Below are 12,039 nucleotides of genomic sequence, written 5' to 3' on the forward strand. Positions count from 1 at the left end.
GGCCACCAGTTGGAAGAAATAATGCTTTTGTCAGCTCCTGTGTCCAGTATACCGGTAAAATTCTTTCCTTCTATAGACAACTGTAACATGGGCCTGGTCTTAAGGTCAACCACCAGATGAACAAAGTCTGTCCCAGATGAGCCAAGCCCGTCGGTGCCCCTTCGCAGTCCCGTAGAGGTGAAACAATCATGTAAGCTGGGAAGGACTATTAACTGAGCAATCCTATCCCCCGGGGAGATGGAGAAGGTGCCCTGCGGGCAAGAACAGAGAACCTGTAGTTCCCCAGTGTAATCTTGGTCAAGCACGCCAGGGTACACCACAAGTCCTTTCAAGGTGAGGGATGAGCATCCCAGCACAAGGCCAACGCTTCCTTCTGGCAGAGGACCCTGAAAGGTGACTGGCACAGGCTGCACGCCCATGTGCGACATCAGTAAGAATTGGGAGGTGGAGCAGAGGTCCACTCCTGTGGAGCCTCTTGTCGCTCGGCAGGGGCTCTCTGAATGTAAAAAGGAATCTGAACAGTGTCTATCAGTGTATAGCAGGGGTGCACTTGAAAGAGCAGGCGGGACAGCATAAAACGTTCTGCGGCTCTGATCTCTCGTTCCCTTTCGCTTTCGATTCTGGAGAGGCGGCAAATGCTCATCCGGATGATACCTCTCTTCCTTATAGCGAGCCACTTCTTCCTCCAAGTCCTCCTCCTCGGAGGGGCTCAATTCCTCAGAGCTATCAAGCTCGAGGGCCTCCAATTTCTTAACTGGGTAGAGGGGCTTCGGTCTCGAAGCTCCATTCCTTTCTCTAGTTTTCTCTCCCAGGGCGTTCTTTCCCTTATCTCTCGCTTCCACAGGTCGAGTGGAAGGATCTGTGTTCTTGGGTATACCCTTTTTTCTCTCCCTTTTATTTTTGCTAGCCCCCACTCTCTCATTACGCTCTGTTTCTGACATGCTACCTTGTAACTCCTCAAGTACTCCCTGTCCCGATGCTACAGAGGTGCGGCATTTCTCATCCTCCAGGTAAGAATGTATCAAATGCCAAATGGACATCGTAACAAGTGCCACTAGCACAATTAAAACCAAACAGCATGCCTCTCAGAGCTTACCTTGTTCTGCAGTTCTGAAACCTCTCCGTGAGTGGAGGGTCTCCTCGGCACCAGAGGTTGTAAGGCTCCCCCGGCGTCCTGGGCTTCGGTACCAGTTGTAACCCTCACAGTTGTCTCGCCAGCAAGAAGACACGCGGACACTAGGATCCTTCTGCAGCAAGCATTTATTGCATCGTGAAGAGGAAAAAGGACCGAGACAATAATTGGCACTGCTTATATACACCACAGCACGGCGTGTCCGCTCATGATTGGCTGTTTGCTCATCACCCCATGTGACGCCCCGGGATGGGCCGTAACTTGGTGCCTTTTCACTCTACACACATGCGCAAACAGTTGTTTACCAGGAGTCGACAGCGGATGTAGGCGCCATCTTGTCAAGGCGAATGCCTCTCCTGCTCTACTGCTCTCCACAAGACATTTCATGTAAAGTCCCTCTCTTTGGGTCCTGAGAGTCTCTCACTTTCCAGGTCTCTGGTGCCTTCTGGGGGGTTCCCCCAACCTCCTACCTCCCGAGGTTGCCTGTTTCCATTCTTTCTGCAGGCCCTCAGGGCTTCAGTCCTTTTCCCTCAGCCAATACCAGATCAGGTTCCTCTCTATCTCCCCACTTTTCCAACCCCTCCATCCACTTTCGCATCCAGGTCTCTCCCTCTCTCCCTACCTGGGAATGCTTTCTTTTCCCCTCCCAAGTGAGACTGAGGCTTCCTCACTTGAGCACTTCAGCTTGTTGACCTTTTTGAGTTCTGTGGACTGTATCTTGGGTATTCTGTATTTTTTTTACTAATATCCATTTATTAGTGAGTACATACCATGCATGTCCTTTTGGGTCTAAGTTACCTCACTCAGGATGATATTTCCTAATTCCATCCATTTGCCTGCAAAACTCAAGATGTCCTCATTCGTAATACCTGAGAAGTATTCCATTGTGTAAATGAACCACATTTTCGGTATCCATTCTTCTGTCATAGAACATCTTGGTTGTTTCCAGCTTCTGGCTGCCATGAACATAGTGGAACATGTGTCCCTGTGGCATGGTGGGGCATCTTTTGGGTATATTCCCAAGAGTGATATAGCTGGGTCTTCAGAGAAATATATTTCCAATTTTCTGAGGAATTTCCAGATTGATTTCCAGAGTGGTTATACCAGTTTGCAACCCCACCAGCAATGGAGAAGATTTCCTCTTTCTCCACATCCTCTCCAACATGTGTTGTCACCTGAGGTTTTGATCATAGCAATTCTAATTGGCATAAGGTAGAATTTCAGGCTCATTTTGATTTGCATTTCTCTGATCACTAAGGACTTTGAAAATTTCTTTAGGTGCTTCTCAGCCATTTGAAATTCCTCAGTTGTGGAAAAAAGAAATTCACCATTAAGTCCAGAGGGAGAGAATACAAGAGTTTCTCAAACACTGTTCATGGATCTAAGAGCTTCCTGGCCTTACCTAGATGCTCTCAGCTGTTGGATTCTATAAAGAGTGGCTGCCAACGTGGAAAAGCACAGCAGAAACTCTTCTCATGGAGTAGACTTTGCCAATAATTGGTAAGAAACACACAAGTGATAGGCAGAAAATTTTCTATCTATTCTTCTTCCAAAGGAACTGCTCCATTTCATCAAATATTGAGAAGCATCCAATAATGACATTTTACATAATGACATAATTTTTCATGTTTTTGACCCTCTTTGCCTCATTTTCTCTTTCTCTTCCTTTAATGCAATGAGATTGTGCCCTCAGTTACTTAGTACATGAAAATAAAAGCCCTTCCTACATCCTGAAAGTATACAAACCAGGGATTTATTGAGCTCAAATAATGTATGGGAAATTTTATATGGCTACTGCAATTTACTAACATAAATTTTGAAATGGAATACCTAGGTGTTTTAATTTGAGACAGAGTCCTGATACAGGCTAGATTGAGATTCAATAATTCTCCTGACTCAATCTCTTAAGGGCTGGGATTGCTATAATATATAACATGTCTGTCACAGGTGCCGTTATCTTCAAACAGGCCTTATTATAGTAAGGGATATTTACTATAGTATACACTATACTGCTTGAGTCAGACAAAATTGGATATGCACTGCTTATAAGAGTGGAAGGGATATCATGAGCTCAGTTTTGGACATTTCAACTTGAAGTGACTGTCAGACTTTCTTATCAAGAAAACAGTTGATTGTTTGAGTGCAGATTTTGAAAGGAAGGTTCAAGATGTAGACGCTGAATCAAATTATCATGTCATGCCAGGAGGTTAGATAAGATCTCCTTAAATTGAATGTTGATATAAAGATATGGTCCCAAAAGATGAATCACCCAATTTCCCAGTTTCCAAGTTAGGAGACTGACAGTGTCCAAAATGTTTAAGAGAGAAAGAATTGGTTTTTACAGGAAAAATGTCAATTACAGAAGAAATGTTAACTAAGGTGTGTCTGCTGGGTTTGAAAAGAACAGAAATGGGTTAAAAAAGAGATTTTAGAATACAGAATGCATACTGAATATTGAAATGTCATTAACTCAATAGGAACATATTTTCTGAGGTAGAGAGGGTGAAAAGTTGATTAGAATATTTAAGAGAGAATGGGAGGAGGGAAGGTGGGTGTATAGACACATCATTCATGGAATTCAGTGGAGAGGAAAATAATGAACCAGGGATCTGGAGGAAGCAACAGGGTTACAGAAAGGGTTCTTCAACAATAGTTTTAGAGAAATAGTTTTTGTTAGGATTCACTTAGTAGACATCTAAACACTGGCTCCTTGCAGCATAACAAGCAACCTTCCCATAAAAATAGGAAAGGATACAAAGATAAAGGCTGGTGCACACTTAGAATGCAAGCCCTTCCCAATAATTTTATTTTTTTTTTTTAACTTTTATTGCATTATGATGACAAAAGTTACATGATTTCAATTTATCTGAATTTGTTAACATTTAAAAACATATTTTAAGTGAATAGAATTAAATTACATTCGTTTCCCTTTTGTACCCCCACTCCTCCTAGAGACCCCCCTTCAATTCCCTCAATATCTTTTTTGTCATATTCCTTAAAATTTATAAAATATTGTAACAATAAAAATAAGTATTATAAAAGTTGTTTGATATAAACCAACAATCAATTTAACAGTCTTATGTAGATGCTTGTCTACAGCAATCATGAAAATACAATTTTCTCAATATAAATTTTAAATAACTCCAAACATATTAACTGTATACTTCAAAATAATACATTACTACTAGTATTTTCTTAAATGAACATAAATATATAAAGTCTTTTTGTTTGTTTTGTATTTAGTAGAGCTTAAAATCTTGGCTCTTGCTGTGGTACAATCCCAAATCAAGAACAATTTTTAGACATTGGATTTCATTGTAATAAGGCTGTACTTCAATGATCCTCACATCACCAAAGTATTTTACCTCCATCATAGCTAAGCTGAGAGTTGATAGTTCTGCTGCACCAAGAAATGAATTGTAGGCTCGATTTTTGGTTAGGAACTTTTTGCTTTTTGCATTTTCCTTGACTGTTGTGTCAATGTTTTCTATGATGTCTTCTGCCCCTGAGATTCTCTCTTCTGTCTCTTCTATTCTGTTGGTGATGTTTGCATCTATGGCTCCTGATTTCTTTCCTAGGTTTTGTATCTCCAGTGTTGTCTCTCTTTCTGATTTCTTTATTGTTTCTATTTCCATTTTTAGATTCTGGATGGTTTTGCTCATTTCTTTCACCTATTTGTGTTTTCCTGTAGTTCTTTAAGGGATTTTTGTGTTTCCTCTTGAAGGGCTTCTACCTGTTTACCTGTGTTCTCTTGTATTTCTTTGAAGGTGCTATTCATGTCTTTCTTAAAGTCCTGTATCATCACCATGAGAAGTGATTTTATATCTGAATCTTGGTTTTCCAGTGTAATGGTGTGTCCAGGACTTGCTATGGTGGGAGAATTGGGTCCTGATGATGCCAAGTGACCGTGGTTTGTGTTGTTTATTCTCTTAGGCTTGCCCCCCACCAGCTGGTTATCTCTAGTGCTACCTGCCCTCGATAAATCTGACTGGAACCTGTCCTTCTTGTGATCCTGGTTGTTTCAGAACTCCTCAGAGTCTAGCTGTCTCTGTGACCCTGTGATTCTGGGATCCTGAGGTCCCTGGGCTTGTTAGAACACCTGGGAGTGGGGCTTCCTCTGTGTGTTGTGGGACTGGCTGCAGAGCTTGCTCCCAAGGTCTGCTCAGGACACCAACACAGACAGACCTGAAGGAAACCAAGTCACTGGGCTAGCAGAGTTCCTGTGTGCCTAGTCCCACTGGTCCCAGTTACTCCCAGTGTTGGGACAGATGTTGGTTCCTGCTCACCTCTGATCCTGGGTGTGTCAGAACACCTGGGAGTGGAGCTTCCTCTGGGTGTTGTGAGACTGGTTGCTGAAGGCAACTCTTATCAAAAAGAATTCACAGCTATTATTATTATTATTATTATTATTATTATTATTATTATTATTATTATTTATTTTTTTTGGTTTTTCGAGGCAGAGTTTCTCTGTATAGCCCTGGCTGTCCTGGAACTCACTCTGTAGACCAGGCTGACCTTGAACTCAGAAATCCACCTGCCTCTGCCTCCCACGTGCTGGGATTAAAGGCGTGTGCCACCACCGCCTGGCCAATAATTTTCAATTGCTGTTTTCTAAAGAACTTGACACAAGTGGTGGTGGCAGCAATGAGCCATGGGTTCCTTTAATTCTAGCACTAGAGAGGGGGAGCCATGCCAGACTCTGAGAGTTCAAGGCCAGCCTGGTCTACAGAGTGAATTCCAGGACAGCCAGGGCTACACAGAAAAACTCTGTCTCAAAACAACAAAAAGAATTCGAAATGCAGTACTTGCAGCGTTTTCCTTTCTTCTCCTCCTCCTCTTCCTTTTCCTCTTCCTTCTCCTTTTTTTTTTTTCCTTTTTGAGATAGCCTTGGTTGGTAGTTTGTGCTAGTCTAAAACCCAATATTCCTTCTTCCTCAAGATACTGGATTAGAAAATCAGAGAATTAGCTGATCATAAAGATGGAAAATGAATTACTGAAGGGCTGAAGTTATAGCAACAAAGAAATATTGTCTTATTCATTGAATAAGTTAATGAATGGCACATGGACTTAGAAGACAAGATTCAGCAACATCAAGAATGGTTTGGATCCTCTGAAGATACATGTAATTTTAACCACCTAATGTGGGTGCTGGGAACAGAACTCAGGATCTCTGAAAAAGCAGTAAGTGTTTTTAACTGCTATGACATCTATCTATACAGTTCCAATAGATAAGTTTCCTAAATTGTATGAGTTCTGCATGTATGTGGATGCATCATATTTACGCATATGTGTATGCATGTTTCATGTGTGAGGACATACATGTATGGTATAGAGTTTTGTGTGAGCATTCATGTGGAGGACATCAGTTGGCATTTGGTGCCTTTCTTCATCACTTTCAACTTCAGTTGCTGAGTCTGGGTCTTTGACAAAACCCGAGGTTACCTGCTTAGTGAGTCTACTACGTAGCTTGCCCTAAGTATTTCGGTCTCTTCCCAGAAGAGCTTGAGTACAGGTGGACCACAATTCCTAACAACCATACACTTTTATGTGGGTGTTGAAGATCTGGGTTTTACTTCCCACTCTATTGTTTCTCCACTGAGTTTACCTACTGAGCCATCACTCCAGACCTAATTTGTTTTGTAAGATATTTTTCTGTTTTTGACTATGTATTTAATATACTAAATATTAAGAACTATTAGGAAGATTCTCTTTTTCTTTCACCAATCTGCTTATGATAGTGCATACCCTTAGAGTGACTATGCTAGGGTTTATATTTTTTATTCATCCATTAAGTGCACAATAATCGTGGTGAATAAACCTGAAGATCTATATGACTCCAAGCCTCAAGAAGTGTTAGTGAAGTCTAACATCAACAAGCATCTCTCTATAAGGCCAAATAGTAAATCCTTCAGTCATTCTCTGTGACACCAACTCCATTTTAGTATTGAAGTAAAAGCATCAAGTTTGTGGATGAATAAAGCTACATTCTGATAAAAATTCATTTTATAAACTAAACAGTGAGGAACTGGCCAGTCTTGTAGACTGGCAACACAGTTATCTGCATAGTGAACTTTCAGATACCGTTTCACTCTTGAAAGTGAGACTGGACGGCTGGCGATGTATCCCAGTTGACAAAGTGTTTGCCTGGATTATGGAAGATCTCGATTTGAATCTTGTGTAAACCAAGCATGATAGTGGATGCTTAACTCACAAGGGACACAAAGGAGGTAGAGGCAGAAGTAGTATGATGAACAAATTTTGCAGATGGTCACCCTTGGCAATATTATGAACTTGTGGCAACCCAAGGCTATGTGAGAACCTGAAAAGTGAAATAAGAGAAAGGAAGAAAGAAGGAAAGAAGAATAGAAGGAAAGGGGAAAAAAGAAGGAAGGGATGGAAGGAAAGAATGAAATTTAAAGATTCTTCATTTTTTCCTGCCCCAGTCAAAGGGGTGAAAGTGGAGCAACACATGGTCTGTTTTGCATCAGAGCATTCACATTTCTGCCTGTGATCTCAGTTCAACAAGGAAGGTTGTAATTTTCAGTCTTTGAAGTTTTCCAGATCAGAGAATAAGATATGTTGTCACCCTAGGTTTAGAAACTAAAACAGAAATCCCTTTGGAGCCTTTTATTTTTTCTTTCTTGCTTGTTTTCTGCTTGGAACAATTATCTTTTAATAGAAAAAATAAATAAAGAGCTCTTGACTACAGCAATCCTGAAGCAAGAAATTATAGTGGACAAAGAAGGGCTTCTTGATCATGAAGGTTTCCAGAGGGCGTAACACAAAAGTAGGAGTGACTGCATTTTTACTTGTATCATAAAGAAGGAATGAATGAGAGGAGAAAGCACAGCAAGAAGAACAGAAAAGAATGATCATCTGTCTGGAAAAGGGACTAAAAATACACTGCATTTTAAAACCAGCTCAAGCTATTGGCTGATAGCTTGTCATGTCTTCTTTGTAAGGATGTCGCCTAAATACTTGCTGCATTCCCACTGGGAAGCAAAGCAAATGTTCTTCTAGAAGACATTTACAGAGCTGGAGAGACGACTCAGCAGTTAAGAGCACAGACTGCTCGTCTAAAGGTCCCGAGTTCAATTCCCAGCAACCACATGGTAGTTCGCAACCGTCTGTAATAGGATCTGATGCCCCTTCTGGTGTGTCTGAAGACAGCTACAGCGTACTCATCATATACATTAAATAAATAAATAAATAAATAATATCTTTAAAAAAAAGAAGACATTCATGAGGAAAGTAGCTATCCAATAAAGAGTCTGTTCTCAGACATTTATACTCCTATCTTCTAAACAGTTGGTTTTCATAAAATAACTAAGATTGGGTAAACATTCAAAGTTAGAATGTTTAATCTAACTAGACTTTTAAAGCCATACTTATACAAGTGCTTCCTCTTGTATTTTCTCTGTAACTGTTGCCTCCTCTTTGCTTTGTAGACTGGCCAGCAGCCTTCCTCTAGGAGGCCAATCTCCCCACTCCCAATTTTACAAAATAAAAAAACAAACACTGTGCTGGGAATGCTTTCATTATTATCACTGAAGCTGAGAACAACGACTCTACCTTCTGTGCCCGCCAGTGCCACTGCAGATAGACATGTGCACTGCCCTTGGGTGTCTCTGTGCCCATCAGTGACACTGAAAATAGACATGTACACTGCCCTTGGGTGTCTCTGTGCCTGCCAGTGCCACTGCAAATAGACATGTGCACTGCCCTTGGGTGTCTCTGTGCCCATCAGTGACACTGAAAATAGACATGTACACTGCCCTTGGGTGTCTCTGTGCCCGTCAGTGACACTGAAAATAGACATGTACACTGCCCTTGGGTGTCTCAGTAGAATGGTTTCAGGGCACCTAATGATACCAAAAATGAGGATTTATAAGTTTACTATATAAAATTGCAGTATCTCCTATAATCTACCCAATCCTCATATATTCTTTAGATTGTGTCTAGTTTACTTAAAATACTTAATCCAAAGTTAATCATACATGTGTAATATGTATTTGTATACTATATGTAATATATGATTATTATACCATATTGTTTAGGAATATCAGTAAGAATTAAGACTTTCACATGTTATACTTGAGAGTACTGGCCATGCCCCTCATAAGGGCAAGGTGCAGGCATGCTGGTGGAGATAGAGACTAAGCAGCTCAGCTACTACCCAGGCCCAAATCCAGGGCCCCGAGTTAGCCCACTTCCACATCTACTTCATCCATACACTGCTGGAGCATGTAAAGAAGCTGGTCTTGCAGGACCACAGGATTTCTCTGAGTCAGGGCAACAGCAGGATATCCAAGTGGATTCTGGGTGAGGATCCACTACTGATGGTGTAGAAGAAGCAGAGTCTAGCAAACTAGACCAATGACTCATTACAATGAACATTTGCAAATTAAGATGTTTGGGCCAAAGGGTATCATGGGTGGCACACTGGACCTCCCAGCACCACAGTGATAAATGAAGATGTGATAGAGAGGTGGGAAAGAAGGAGGAGGGGAGTGGTCCAGGTATGGTGGAATTGGAGGAGGTACAACAGCTGTGCCTGGTCCAAGAAGAGGCAGTGACTGATAAAGAAACAGGTCATGGTTAAGAGCAGTCAGCGAGATATATGTTTTTCTTTTTTTTTTTATTGCTATTTTTATTTTTTATCTTTCTGAGGGGAAGTTAGAGCGGAGGGCAAATATAGAAAGAAGGGGAAATGAATGGGATTTCAATGCATGATGTGAAATTCCCAAAGAATCAATTAAAAATTATAATTACAAAATAATTAAGACTTTATTCAATACAGATGCTTTTTTTTCCCCTATAATTTTCAGGATGCAACCAGTTGAGTCCATGGGTGAAGGCCACATGCATGTGGAGGTCTTGTCTGTACTTAGAGCCTCTATGCAGACACACAGGCTTCTGTTCACATCCTAACATGTTAGTGTGAAATTGGCAAATAAAGGGCTTTAAACATTGGCAGGTTGTTAAGTTCTAACCTTCTTACCCATTGTTCCTAATTTACACTTGCCTGGACATTTCTGGCTATAACCAAAAGAGCACAGGGACCTTGGCACTGTGGATTGTATTTCACAATTCCCTGCAACCATGGCTATTAATAGGGATCCACACTGTATCAAATATAGCTTCTTTTAAATATATGCTGAAGCAAATTTTAACCAAAATAAAAATACAAGAAATATGGAAAGACAGGTGGCAATAAATGATTATATGGTCAATATGTTAGTTATCCAAGAAGGGATTTTACTGGACATAGTTTGTTTTGGGTAACAACATTGCAAATTTACCAGGAGAATAATGGAAGCAAAAATATAAAGCCCGCTTTAATTAAAATTCACAGGAAATATGTAAACCCATCTGGAAATGTAGATTTTAAAATTAAAAGCTTATTAATTTTATTTTTTTTGTATGTGTGTGTATTTGAGACAGTGAGTCACTTTGCAGCTCTTGACATGAACTTGCTGTGTAGATCAGGCTGGCCTCAAATATGTGATCCTCCTTACTCCCACTGCTGGTATTACAGGCATGTGCTACCAAACTTGGGTTAAAAGTAAAAGTTTAAAAGCAGAAAATCATTCATGTCAACTTCTGCATTCATATTTTGTAATGCTAATACTTAACATTTTCCAATTCAAGTGTTTGAAGTATGACAATAGATTTTAAATGATTGATGTGTGTAATTTTCAATGATGTGTTTGATATTTTCAGGGTACTATTTATTCCTCACAACCAAGTGATGTGTATGGGTGCTTATTTGTACAATTCTTTTCCATTGAATGGAAGAATAGAGCCCTTTGTATTCATGGAGATATTTGGAAGCCTGGTCTAAAGATACAAAATTGCTCTCAGAAAACACTGGGAGAAAACAGGCTGCATTGTTCTTTCTCACAGAGTACAAAAGGCAATCAAAGCCATGTAGTAGAATATGTTAACTACTGCGAATCTTGACAGAATTTTTAAGACTAAGCCAAGAAAGATAAATGCTTTGCTGCAGACAATTTTTCTGAAAATTCCAGTAAGAAGTTGGAAGGGTGATGGTGGCAAACTTGTTTTTCATGTTACACAAAACAATCTGCAGAATCTTCCAAATCTTATTTTTTTGAATTAGAGTTGGGAACAGGAGGCACAATTGATTATTGGAGAGAAAACAAATAGACATGGCAGAGAGAGAGAGTGGGGAGAGAGACAGAGAGAGAGAAAAAGACAAAGAGAGAGAGAGAGAGAAAGAGAGAGAGAGAGAGAGAGACAGAGACAGAGACAGAGACAGAGACAGAAAGACACAAAGAGAAAACAACTGAAAGGAAGATTATAAGACACTATTTGTAGAAGTGCTTTAACATGTCATGATTTGAATAAGTAGAAACACAGTCATTCAATTTAATTTACAAAGCAGCCTCCAAGGAAGATGAATCGAAGACTCAGGGAACAAATGTCCTTGGTGCTCATTGCTTTGCACCTAGTCTCTCACAAACTGCCTGGAGGTTGAATTAGTTAGAAGCAATCTTGTTATTCATGTTTAGTAATTTTAACTTCTCTTTGCTACTCTTCAGATACTGATAATTAAGTCTGTAACTTAAACATCCAGAATGCTACATTTTAAAAGGTATCTGATGGAAGAAAAAATTGTGAAATACTAAACATAAAAGAAATATGAGCTGGGCAGTGGTAGTACACACCGTTAATCCCAGCATTCAGGAGGCAGAGGTAGGTGGATTTTTGAGTTTGAGGCCAGCCTGGTCTAAAGAGTGAGTTCCAGGACAGCCAGGGCTACACAGAGAAACCCTGTCTCGAAAAAACCAAACCAAACCAAACCAAACCAAACCAAACCAAACCAAAACAAAACAAAAAAACCCCAATGTTATTAATATCAATGAAATAACATTCTTTTATTA

This window comes from Mastomys coucha, unplaced genomic scaffold (genome assembly GCF_008632895.1).
Source record: "Mastomys coucha isolate ucsf_1 unplaced genomic scaffold, UCSF_Mcou_1 pScaffold19, whole genome shotgun sequence".
NCBI classification, from domain to species: domain Eukaryota; kingdom Metazoa; phylum Chordata; class Mammalia; order Rodentia; family Muridae; genus Mastomys; species Mastomys coucha.